A 13274-nucleotide genomic window follows, 5' to 3' on the forward strand; every position below is an offset into this window, starting at 1 on the left:
CTAAGAAAATGGGAGAGATGTATGCCTTAGTAGTGAAAAGTGAAGAAGATAAGGTTCTGGAAGTCCCTGAAAGGATGAGACCTTTGTTGATTGAATTTGAGATGATTGTACTTAAAGACCTTTTAAATGGACTTCTTTTTATGAGAGATGTTTAATACCATATTGATTTGGTTCTTGATGCAAGTTTGTCTCAACTGCCACATTATAGGATGAGCTCAAAATAGTTTGAAATCCTGCAAAATCAAGTTGAAGAGTTGATTTGTAAGGGATTGATCAGGGAAAGTATGAACACATGTGTTGTCCCACCTTTGTTGACTCCAAAGAAAGATGGGAGTTGGAGGATGTGCATAAATAGCAGAGCCATCAATAAAATAATCGTAAAGTACAGGTTTCCTAAACCACGACTATATGATATACTTTATATGATAGAGGGGTCTGTGGTGTTTTCTTAAATAGATCTAAAATGTGGGTACCACCAAATTCACATTAGATCAGGTGGTGGATGAAAAACAACTTTCAAAATCAAAGAGAGTTTGTATGAATGGTTGGTGATGCCATTCGGGTTGTCCAATGCATCAAGTATGTTTATGAGGGAGATGAATCAGGTACTCAAACCCTTTATTGGATAGTTTGTGGTTGATTATTTTGATGATATATCAATTCATAGTCATAATGAAGAAGAACATGTTCAACACTTATGGGATGTGTTCATTGTACTTCAAAAGAATAGCTTGTACATCAATCTCAAGAAGTGCATATTTATGACTGATAGTCTCATATTTCTTGGGTACATGATAAGTGTTTCGGGAATCAAAGTTGATGAAGATAAATGGCTATCTGGGAATGGCCAACACCAAAATCCATGAGTGAGGTACGCAGTTTCCACAGCTTAACAACATTTTATAGGCGTTTTGTGAAGAACTTTAATAGCATTGCAACACCACTCATAGATTGCATGAAAAAAAATAGTTCCTATAGATGAAAAATGCCGAACAGAGTTTTGCATTGATCAAAGAGAAGTTTACTTCTACTCCTATTTTGGCTTTGCCCAATTTTGAGAAATTGTTTGAGGTGGATTGTGATGCCTCATATGGAGGCATTGGAGCTGTCTTTTCTTAGGAAAGTAAACCAATTGCTTTCTATAGTAAGAAGTTGAGTGATGCTAGAAAGAGGTGGTCCACGTATGAGTTAGAGTTGTATGCTATGGTTCAGTCTGTAAGACATTGAAAACATTACTTAGTGTAGAGAGAGTTATATTACATACCGATAATCAAGCCTTAAAATTCATCAATAATTCGACCACTCCAAATCGCATGCATGCTAGGTGGATTGGAACAACCCAAGAGTTCACGTTCATATTGAAGAACAAGTATGTAGAATAGAATAAGATAGCAGATGTTTTAATTCGACGAATGACCTTACTTAAGATAATTAAAAGTAAGGTGATTAGGTTTGATTATTTGAAAGATTTATATGTTGATGATGAAGACTGTAAGGATGAATAGGCCAAATGCATATCAAAACAACCAAATTTATGAGAATACCAAACTCAAGATGATTTTCTGTTTAAAGGAACTTGATTATGTATTCACAAGAGCTCATTGCAAGAACGCTTCATTCGAGAAAAGCATGGTGGAGGAATTGAAGGTCATATGGGACGTGACAAAAGCATAGCTCTAGTTGAAAAGTGATATTTTTGGCTACAATTGAAGAGACATGTGGGACGGTGTGTACAACGATGTTATACTTGCCAAATATCCAAAGGTCAAACATGGAATACAAGTCTTTATACTCCATTGCTGATACCTAATACATCATGGAAAGATTTTTCTATGGACTTCGTGTTGGGTCTTTTGCGAACTCAACAAGGTATGGATTTTATTTTCGTTGCAGTTGATAGGTTTTCAAAGATGGCACATTTCATTTCATGCAAGAAGACATCGGATTTTATCAGCATTGTTAACTTTTATTTAAAGAAGTTGTGTGTTTACATGACTATCACTTCTAATCATTATAGTAAATTCTTAAGTCACTTTAGACTTATTTTGTAAAAACAATTGGATACATCATTGTAGTTTAGTAGCATGTGTCATCCACAGACAAATGTGGTAAACTGAACCTTGGCTATATTTTGCAGAGTTTGTCTAGTGAAAAACCTAAATAATGGGACTTTGCTCTTGCCAAAGCTGAGTTTGCGTACAACAATGTGGTTAATCACTCTATTGGGAAACCACCATTTGAAATTTTGTACGTTCGACTTCCTACACACATATTGGATTTAGTTCCACTACCAAAGTTACCTAGCATGAGCATTATTGTAGATCACATGATTGAAAAGATGACTTTGATTCATGCTAATGTTAATAAGTAGTTGGAGGAAGTAGCAAACAAATATAAAGCTACCACTAACAAACACCGTCAACTACAAGTTTTCAAAGAGGGTGATATGGTTATGGTTCATCTTTGCAAGGAAATATTTACAGTAGGCACGTAAAACAAATTAAAATAGAAGAAAATTAGACCATTCAAGATCTTGCAAAAAATTAATGATAAGGCTTATGTTATTGATCTTCCTAATGACATGGCTATCTTGAGGACTTTCAATGTACAAGATTTGTTTGAGTATTACATACCAAATTCTCATTGATTACCATTAGTTAACTCGTGTATGAATTCTTTTCAAATGGAGGAGACTGTTGTAGGACATCTACAATTCTAGTTAGAGTTTTAATAGGATTTCTATTTCTATTTCTATTTCTAAATCTAATAAGGTTTTAGTTTTATAGTTATTTAGGAGTACAATTCCTTGCTAATTTCTAATTTGTTTTACAATTAATTTTTATTACTTAGATTCTAATTAGAAGTGCTTAAAAGTATCCAAATTGAATTGCAATAGGATTAAAAAATTGCTATTATGTTATACATAGGTTAGAAATGTAATTTTTAGTATTTTAGTAGGATTCTAAGTTGTTATAATGAAGTTATTTATATAAGGAGTTCCAAATCCCAAAAATTGATAATAATAAATAAATAAATTTTAATTAAAAAAAAAAAAAGATTTCAGACCTTTTCCTCATGTGGATTTAGTAATCCTACCGGTTGAAGACAGTGATCTTCTTCTTTGTTGATAATTATGATTTACTTCATGCTCTGCTATGTCACTCACTTAGAGTGTGTATTGCACGTTCTTGAGACTAGTCCTTGGATAAGAGCATGGTTTATAGACTAGGCAAAGCCCAAATACAGGCCCAGTCCACTATTTACAGTGAAACTCGTTTATCCAAAAAAAATATGAATGTGTACATAATGAGTAAAATATTTAGTTAAATCCCAACCCAGATTTAGTCGTACTATGATCATTTAATGAGTGACTTAAAATTCAAAACAACATACCCTTCAGAAGAAAAAATGAAAATCTTGACATAATATGATGACAGAGAGACTTCTTTTAAAAGCTTGTTTAGTAATGATTGCAACCTTATTTAAATATTTAAATGCAATCTAGGGAGGCTTAAACCCAATGGAAAAATAGTCAAGATTGAAATAAAGTTTAGTTGCAAATAATCACACTTATGGGTATCTCAAAAGTTCAGAAAAGTCTTTTCTTTCACATATAGTTTGAGAGTGATCCCATTCCAAGCTACTCATTGAAAGGAATAATTTTTTTTTAAAGTAACTACAATAAAAATAACTACAAGGAATAAATGTACTTACTAATGAAAATATGACCTTGTTTGAGGAACTCTAGATGTTGTTAGAGGATATTTTGTTTTTTGCTTTGGCGGGCCACACATACCAACCACTCTAACACGTGTTCAACAGTTAAATATACTCATTTTTATGTAAAGGGGTATATAGAGATTCAAAGGTGTGACCTGGTGAGCAAACCTAGTCACCTTACCATCTCAGCTAACCCCTTATGGTAGCTCAGAGGATATATATATACAAATGGTCCAATGGAAAAAAGAACCATTTTCAAGTATTGTTTGATCAATTAGGTAGATGTTTTAAACACCCATAAAGAACAATAACATAAATAAAAATTCTACAAAAAAAAGTATATTAAAATCTTCATCCTAGTTATGTTTATGATCACCCAAATATTCTCATATATTGAACAAAACATGGAGGGGTTCAAAACCTCAAGGGAGTTCAACTATGTTTTGATATTTGAGCAGTGCAAGTGCAATTGCATTTGGCCTCTATACCAATGGCAACATTCCTAGTGGAGTGAAAATAGGCTAAAGGCCTAAAATAAATCCAAATTGCTAGTCCCACAGCCGACTCTCTCTTTGTAAAATCATAATCTAAAATAACTTACTCTCTTGTTGTAAAATGAAATTTAGTTATTGCCAATTTTATCAATCATGTCATGCCTTCTTCACCAATTTCTCTAATATATAATGATATTTGATGGCTAGGTGCTTTGTTTTCTTATGATAAACTGGTTTCATAGCCAAACAAGTACACTTACGTAAAATATTCTACTCGTTTGGAAATCTCTCTCTTGAATTAAAGAGAGTGATTTCTGATTTGTATTTATAGACAAGAGTTTAGAAAATTAAAAATATTATAGAAGAGAATTTTAGTACAAGGAAATATAATCCGATGAAAATACAATTAGAAGTAAAATGCAATTATAATTCTACAACCAATTCTTGCAACGTGAACCAGATGCCGTGTAAACAAAATCTTAACTAGCCGTGTTGCCCAAGTAACTTTAACACTCCCCCTCAAGGTGGAGCATGTATGGAACTAACGCCTAGCTTTGAAATCAAGTTTTCAAAAACAGCCTAGCCCAAGGGTTTTGTAAGTAAATAGGCTAATTGATTAGATGAGGTAACAAAACGTGGTTGGATAAGCTTGGATTGAATCTTTTCACAGATGAAATGATAATCAATTTCGATGTGTTTTGTATGTTCATGAAAAACTGGATTGTGGGCAATGTGTAGAGTCGCTTGGTTATCACAATGAACCGCAATCAGAGAAGGATCAATAAGACCAAGATCATTAAATAGATAGTGTAACCATTGTGATTTCGATGTTAAAATAGCCATAACTTTGTATTTGGATTCAATAGAAGACCTAGAAAAGTGTTTTGTTTCTTAGTCTTCCTAGATATGAGGTTTGGGCCAACGAAGATGTAATGACCAATTGTAAGGATGACATCTTTCCCCAAAAATAAGATGATTTTTTAACAACCAACATTATAGTGTAATGCTAAATATGTCGGATTTTATTTGAAATTGTCATCTTTTATATACAAAAGATGACAATTTTTAATTAAACCATCATCGATTTAAATATATACCATGACAGTTTTTGTAAAAAATGTCATCAAATCTATAAAAGATGACAAGATTTTAGATTATACAAAAGACCATTGTATAAACAATGACATTTTTTTTAAAGAAACCATCACATAATAATGAACATTTTAAAAACTATCAAAATCATGATTTATGTTGATCTTTAGATGACAATTTTTTCAATAAACCATCATCTTTTGGTGACAAAGTTTCTAAAATCGTCATCCAATATTTTAAAATGTGTTTTATACTTAAGATGATGGTGCTTTTAAAAAACTGTCATCTTATCTTTTTTTTTTTTTTTTTAAATCTTTCTGAATGTTATTCGCCACCATGAAACGTGCTTTTTATCACCCCTTCATACCAAATAAGCTTGTTGTGCCACCAACAATATATAATAATGTTATAATATTTAAATTAGAGGGAGTTTATTACTATCCCAACTTTTACTTATACACATTAACTAAATGCAATATCAGCTAAAATTTACATACATATTTAGGTGATCTAAGTAAATTTTGGAGTACCAACTGAAATTGATAACATAAAATATTATGAGTGATATTTATGTTTAATATTTAAAGAAATGCAGCAAACTTTACTTTGTTTTAGGACATTTGAAAATTTTTAATACCTGGTAAGAAATACTAAATATGTTCATTCTACCAAATCCCAAGATATAATTAATTACATTCACAATCTCATACTAAGTCTATCACCTCATCTCAAATCAAAACTTCAAATAATATATAAAAAAATCAAATAATTTATATTAATTTAGACATTTAATTGAACTCTTCAAATGTAAAGTGTAAATATAAAGATAATACGAGTTTCTAACCATAATACTTATACAAACGCTCTCCTTGACATTACATTAATGTAAATTTTCACAAAGTCTCATTGAAGATTTTAATCCACTCAACTCTAATGGCGTCGAGTTCGTCTTGAATATATGAGACTTTCCCAATGAACTGCAAGATATCATATGTAGAAAAAAAAATATGATGGATAAAACATTGATCCTACATCATATTCAAAATATCTTCAATCCTTAGACATTCAAGATTTATCCATTTGGAAGTAAATTTTATAGGTTTCCTGAAATACATCAGTGGTAGAAGAAGGATTATACACAAATCTTTATGTTTGTCTAAAAAAGTAGATAACTAATATTACTTTTCCTACACAGTTGGACATTTAATTTCTTAAGGTTTGTTAATTTTTGACAAATTGTGCACTCTGTCGTAAACAATGTCAATAATTACTTTTAGTATACTTTTATAAATACCCTTATAAATTTTTGATATACTTCTAAAGGCATCCCCAAAAGCACTACACTTATCGAAACCATAAACTGGGCCTGATGAGATAATTAAGTAATTAATTAGAATATAATTAAGTATGAAACTTCATTTTTTTAACGTAATTCTCAATAGAAATCCTATTAAGGCTAAAGTAATCATCAACCACTTTGATCAATGTAAGCATTTCATCAACATGTATTATGTAGGAACGCATGTAGCGCACTCTCTTTCTCTGTGTTAAACTTAGGCATCCAAGAAAAAGAAGGTTTTCTTTCACTCTATGTTTATGTTACTACTCTATTTCATGATTAGGGTTTTCAAGGTTTTCATGATTGCATATGGTAACCAACAAAAGACAGAACCAAGTTCGAGGGTTAGGTGAAATTTGGTCTTTGGTGTGCCTACAAAGCTAAAGCCACTGTCAAAAAAAGAAGAAGAGGAAGCAGGCATATTAGCAAATTTGATTTAAAAAGTCAAACACAGGTGGACTTAACTTCTCATTCTCTATATACTCTGCTTTGACAATTTTCAATATTTTACCTTTCATCAAGGTGATATTGCCGCTTGAAACTTATAGTCATAAAAAGAAAAATAGAAAAAAAGAAAGTGAACACCAAAATAAATTAGTTAGCATGGCATACATGGTCTTTTTCTAAGACACTGGCAACTCATATGAATAGCCATAACAAATGGAAAAAAAATGCCATTTAAAGCTGAGAGACTTACATCCAATAATATTTAAAGTCTTCACTCTTGACAATAGTCAATCAATATACAAGTTCAGCCTGCAAATCATAAGAGCACACAATACTTTAGATGGGTTGGAGAATATATAAAAACTCTATTAGAAGCAAGGTCTTACATTGTTAGGCCTATGTTTAGCATTACATAGTTTAATTCTAAACAGAGAGAGAGAGCAATAAGATACAGTTGGAAGCATAGAGTGTAGCAATATAGTTTGGTTGCCCAAGTATCAGCATGAACACCAGACTACAAACTCTGTCCTGTACTCTATATATAAAGAGTTGGATTAGAGACTTGATTCACAAGTTATATATCACAAAGAAACAAAAGCTTGGATGCACATAGAATAATATGAAAAATAGGAAAGGGATTGGGATTGGGATGGCAAACTATTTCATGCAATAACTAATCAACTAAAAAGTATTACAAGAGGGCTCTAAATATTGCAACATTCTATCGATTATGTGTCCTTTTTAGTAAAGAACAGACTTCCAACTTCATTTTAATATGGAAATAAGTTTTTCTCAAAGAGAATCGACCCCAAAATATAACTTCTAGAAACTATTCTTCCTTTGCTTTTCCCCCCTTTCTGGTGGGAATGGAGATTCGAACTATTGCATGCAATTCGTTCTTAATGGTATCTACCACTCGCAAGAACAATTTCAAGTACCTTAATAAGCATTGTGGAGCCACAAACTTGAATGACTTCCTTTAGTCTTCTTTTTAAAAACAAGCAAATTCAAACACTAAGAAGTTTATGTTCACAGACTTAAAAATCCACTAAACATCCCCATGTAACCTAAGGTATGCATCTGATTTACCTTTGAATAGACCAAGAGGTGAAAAGATAGCGTTATCAACATTCATCTAGTTTCAAAGAACGTGGTATTAACATAAAAATTTATGTCAGATTTTGATACACATATGACATAACCATCATGATGAAACCTCACAAGAGCATTCTTGTTAATAAAATGATACGTTCAAGAGAGTTTACCTCTTTATTCTCTTCCATTAACTCTTTTCCCAGCTTCTTCATCATCAAAACAGGCTTCGGTGGTGATTTCCAAAGGAGCATCTTTTATTGGGTCCTCTCTAATAGTTGTATTACAATTTTGGCCTTCTCTTATGGTTGTTCCATATGTTAAAAATAGGAACTCCGAAGGGAAAAGCAAAACTATCAAGAAGAATAATCTCACGTATGTATACCAAGAGAAATGCAACACATACATAGCACACAAACAATGGTACCAAGATATGGAATTAAACTTGGGTACAAGATTTAAGAAGGTTTGACATTATCTCAACTCTAGAAAAAAAATTTAACTTAGCTGTTTTGTATGAACCTAGTGATTTGGGTATCAAAATTTCTCAAGTTTATAAGCATATATTTATTGATAAAAGACCATGAAATACATAGGTTCAAAATTCAAATGCCTACCATTCCCCATTTGAAAGAAAAAGGTCATCTGGTGCGATAAAAGTTGCTGTTCCTCCAATCACTGCAAACAAAAAAATATTGTAAAATTCATAGTTTTATTTTCATATAATATCTCATTCATTTATTGTTGAGAATAAGTTTTGAACTCAAGACCTTTTGAGTGTTTTATTGTAAAAAGTAGTACTTTCCTTTTTTGGTGAAACATAAAAGAACTCTTTTCTTTTTCCTTTTTTGTTTTACTTTACTTTATTGGTTTTGAAGTTGTAAAAACATCACTACTTTCTTTAGTCCCACATCGGGTAAATACAAGGAAAATTCTCAACTTATTTATGATCCCTCTCTCTTTAATGCTTGAGTGTGAGAGAGATAGAGACTGGGCCTCGCGCGCACATGGGGGCCCAAGGCTCTGTGGGACTGCAGCCCATTGAGTTTGGGGCCAACCCGTCGGAAAACCTTAGTGCGCGTGTGCGCATATGATGCGCGCGCAGGGGGGGTGCAGATTTCGGGATTTAAGCCTCACGTGGGTGCGCGTGATAGGCCCATTTGTGAACAGTTGGGTCTGTTGTGAACCGATGGCTTGCTGTTTATAAAATTAGTTTTTACCCTTTTATTTAATAACAGAATACGAAATACTTTCTGATCTCTCTTACGAAATACTTTCTGATCTCTCTTCTTCTCTGATTTCAAATCTTGCTGCTTGTGAAAAGTTCGATCTAATCGAGTTCGCCGTGGATCTGCTATTTCCGAGTGCACGGTTAGCAGACAGTGACTGTTGAATCTTGGAAACCAAACGCCAGAACCGACTGCACTGAGGATTCAATCCTAAGGAGGTGAAATTGGTTTTAAGGACAGTGGCTTCTCCGTGCCTCAGTCACCAATAAGTTCTTCCAATTTCATCGATTACATATTGCTTATAATTCATTGTTTCAATAAATCAGATTCATGTTTACTTCCAACAAAAAATTCATCTATCACATTGATAAATCGATTTAGATTCTCCTTCTTAAACTAGAAATGTATCAATGCTTTAAGTTTCATCAATAGCTAGGGTTTCCAAAGATTCAAGGGTTTAGTATACATCAATTAGGGTAATTGTTTGATCTGTGAAGATTAAGGTTTCGAATATATCAACCTTGAAGGTTGAGTAGATATCAGTAAGAAAAGTGTAAAGAAACTCATGGAAAAATAAATAGGAAAATTAGAACAATAGTTTTATTCAAGCATTTTTACAAACATATAATAGGCAAAAAAGAAAAAAAAAAAAAAAGCTAACCTTCGTATTTTTCTTCTTCCCTCAATCTCGCAGTCTTCACAACCTTTCCCTACACATTCAAAGACAGTGTTCCTTTGAACAAAAACAAGTGAAAATTTGGATAAGAAATTCTCTCAAAACCACATATACACAATCGGCTTCTCCTCAAGTGCTTTGACTCCACAAAATCAGTCGATCCCTTGATTCTCGAAGGAGAATAACAGAGAAAAAGATGAGATCAAGAAATACATCAAATCGAGAGGGAGATGAGATCGAGAAGGGAGAGAAGAGATCGAAATAGGGAAAGAAGAGATCGAGAGAGCTAGGGTTCTGAACTTCTTGGCCAAACCCTTCTCCTTCATGAAACCGCACGTATTATATTCTATTGAAGAATAAATCGTACCAAAAAAAAAAAAAAGCTTCAAACAAAAATGACGGTTTTTAAAAAATTCGTCATCTAACATACATTATAACAGATGAGGAAATTATCCAAAACCCGATATCTAAGTTTAAATTTTTAATTCATGCGGTAAACATAAAGTGACGACTTTTAATGGCAGGTTTTTCTAAAGCTCTCATCTTAAGTTTTAAAAAAATTTAGAAAAGAATTTTATAAGAGATTTTATATTAAACTTTTCCTAAAAATTAAGGATTTTAGATAACATTCTTTTAAACAATGTCATCTACTTTGTAGTATCTAGATGATGGTTTTTTGTTAAAATGTCATCTTATTTAACCAATATTAGGTGATGATTTTTATAAAACAGTCATCATATTTATATTAATTATCAAATTAGATGACCTTTTTTTTTTTTTCCTTTTTTTTTTTTTTTTTTTTAAAAAAAAAAAAAAATTTAAAATGCCATCTTCTTTATATCACATTAGTTGACGGTTTTTATAAAATTGTCATTGTGTTTGTATTAGTTATTGGAGTCAAATCTTGGCACCAAGATTGGATACAATTGATGACAGTTTCTTGTTAAACTACTATCTTATTTTTTGATTATAAGATGATGGCTTGTATGAAAAATGTCATCAATAGCCTTCTACTAGGACTTTAGATGACGAACTTTATGAGAATTGACAATAAAGGTTTAGAGCATGTTTAAATTAACTTCTCTAAGTGCTTCTGACTCTAACGGGGAGTCAGAAATACTTACTCTATCGTTTGGATATTCAATGCTTTGAAAGAGCAATTTTTGAAAAGAGTCAAAATAGTATTTTTATAAGAAGTATCGAAATTGGTACTTCTCAATTTCGTTTTGAAGAATAGTTTTTTCGTCAAATATTTTCGTGTGATTCCAATTTTACCCTCAATTTTTATCATTTTTTTTTACCCTAACCATACGAAACAGAAATAGATCGAAGAGCCTCCATACGAAACGCAAAACATAATACAACAACTCTGTTCCAACATAGAGAGAAAAAAAGAGATAGATTCTCTTCTCTTCTGAGCTCTCCGGACTTTAAAATTCTAACTAAATCTCGTTAATTAAATTCAGCAACTTTTGAAGATGAAAATTGTCTTCTAAAGTTTTCCATAAATTTTACCTCCAAATAACGAGAGTTTATATGTTGATTTTTTAAAAAATCTTTCATCTATTTCTTGTTTGCAAGAGACATTAAAGGTCATTTTTGTAGTAGTTAAAGTGCAGTAGAAGTAGAATAAAAACGGCCTTTGCTGACAGAACCCTTAAAATAATGTACCAAATAGTGAGTAGTATAGGGAGCACTCATAAATTGGCTAAATACATGGACCATATAATTAATTTCCAGTTGAGTAACAATAAGATAAATGAGGTGATGAACAAGCCGTCAATAAGGGATAGGATCTAGTAATAGAGTGCCCATCTTCTGGAGATAGATGAAGATGTTGCTCCATAGGAAATGGAGAAATACGACCACCAAGGAAACCAATGTCATGAAGTATATCAAGGATATATTTTTGTTGAGAAAGAAAAATACCCTTTGAGGAACGAGCAACTTCAATGCCTAAAAAATATTTGAGTTTGATCATTGATAAAATAAATTTGTCTCTAAGAAGCGCTTGACACGCTTAATTTTAGACTTATCATTACCAGAAATGATAGTATCATCGACATAAATGAGAACAAAAGTAGTGGCAATATTCATAAAGAATAAATGAGGAGTAATCTACCTAGATTATGGTAATCCAACTTCTAAAAGAATTAAAGATAATTTAGCAAACCATTGATGAGAGGCTTGTTTCAAGCCATAAATGAACTTGTGTAATTAACATAAGCGTTTCTCCCCATGTGGAGGAAAGCCGGGAGGTAATTCCATATGAACTTCTATATCAAAATCACTTTGCAAAAAAGCATTATTGACATCCATTTGGTGGAGAAACCATTCATGAACGGAAGTGAGAGATAGGAGAGTGTAGACACCCCATTTTTGCATTCCCCTAATTAATCAACTTGTCAACCCGATCGCAACGATTCCCAATGATGAATGTTTATTCCATTACTTTATTTTGTTACCAGATGTGTTTCAAAAATCCGGATGAGGTATCTCGAACTGACAAAACTGTAGAAATCACGCTACGCTAGGAAAACACGACCCTAGAAACATAGAAATCATCATCTTGCAGACGAAAAGAAGCTTTACGATAAAAATCACTAAAAAATGATCAAATTACCAAAATACCCCTAACCTTAAAACATCCCTAGAACCTACGTTACGCTTAGGAAAATTCATTCAAACTCATAAAACAACAAATCGAAACTAAATTAATCATTTCGCCAATTTTCATAAAATTCGACAAAATTATGAAAATACTCCTCATAAAGTTTACGACCATTCCATACAAAAAATTTCATAAATGACACAAACCAATATTTTCATTGAATTCCTTACGAAAAATAGATTCTAAAACATCCTAGAACATTGAAAAACGACTTAAAATGCAAAAAAGTCCTCTCCGAGGGTAAAACAGTAATTTTACAATTTTAATAATTAAAAATTTTGAAATTAATAAATAAAATATTAAATAATGTAAAGTGAAACATTAATAAAATTAATTTAAAATTTTAAATAAAAAAATCGATTAATAAGGCTTTCAGGCAAAATTGTTGATGGTTGCCAGAATATTTATTTAAGGATCCCTCTATCTGGGGGCCCAAAGAATTAAAGATATAATAAAAGGGGGTTCTCCAAAAATTAAAGTCAATCAAGTAAGACTAAAGTCAATCTTAAAGTCA

The 13274-nt window shown here is 32.0% G+C and overlaps 1 long non-coding RNA gene across 3 annotated transcripts; it reads right to left on the reverse strand.

Annotated features, from left to right (window-relative positions):
- Nucleotides 1–6029: 6029 nt before the first annotated feature.
- On the reverse strand, nt 6030–10649 carry LOC147394178 (uncharacterized). Of its 3 annotated transcripts, XR_015181650.1 has the most exons (4): nt 10075–10649; nt 8358–8862; nt 7343–7401; nt 6030–6283 (listed from the first exon to the last, which is right to left on the reverse strand). It is a non-coding gene; the product is annotated as an uncharacterized LOC147394178 (long non-coding RNA). The 3 variants fall into 3 exon arrangements; XR_015181651.1 differs by lacking the exons at nt 6030–6283; nt 7343–7401 and adding an exon at nt 7561–7620; XR_015181649.1 differs by lacking the exons at nt 6030–6283; nt 7343–7401 and adding an exon at nt 7561–7627 and having other exon boundaries at nt 10075–10647.
- Between the last annotated feature and the right edge of the window lie 2625 nt (nt 10650–13274).

The sequence above is a fragment of the Akebia trifoliata genome, chromosome 9 (assembly GCF_017979445.1).
Source record: "Akebia trifoliata isolate Shusen 1 chromosome 9, ASM1797944v1, whole genome shotgun sequence".
NCBI lineage: Eukaryota > Viridiplantae > Streptophyta > Magnoliopsida > Ranunculales > Lardizabalaceae > Akebia > Akebia trifoliata.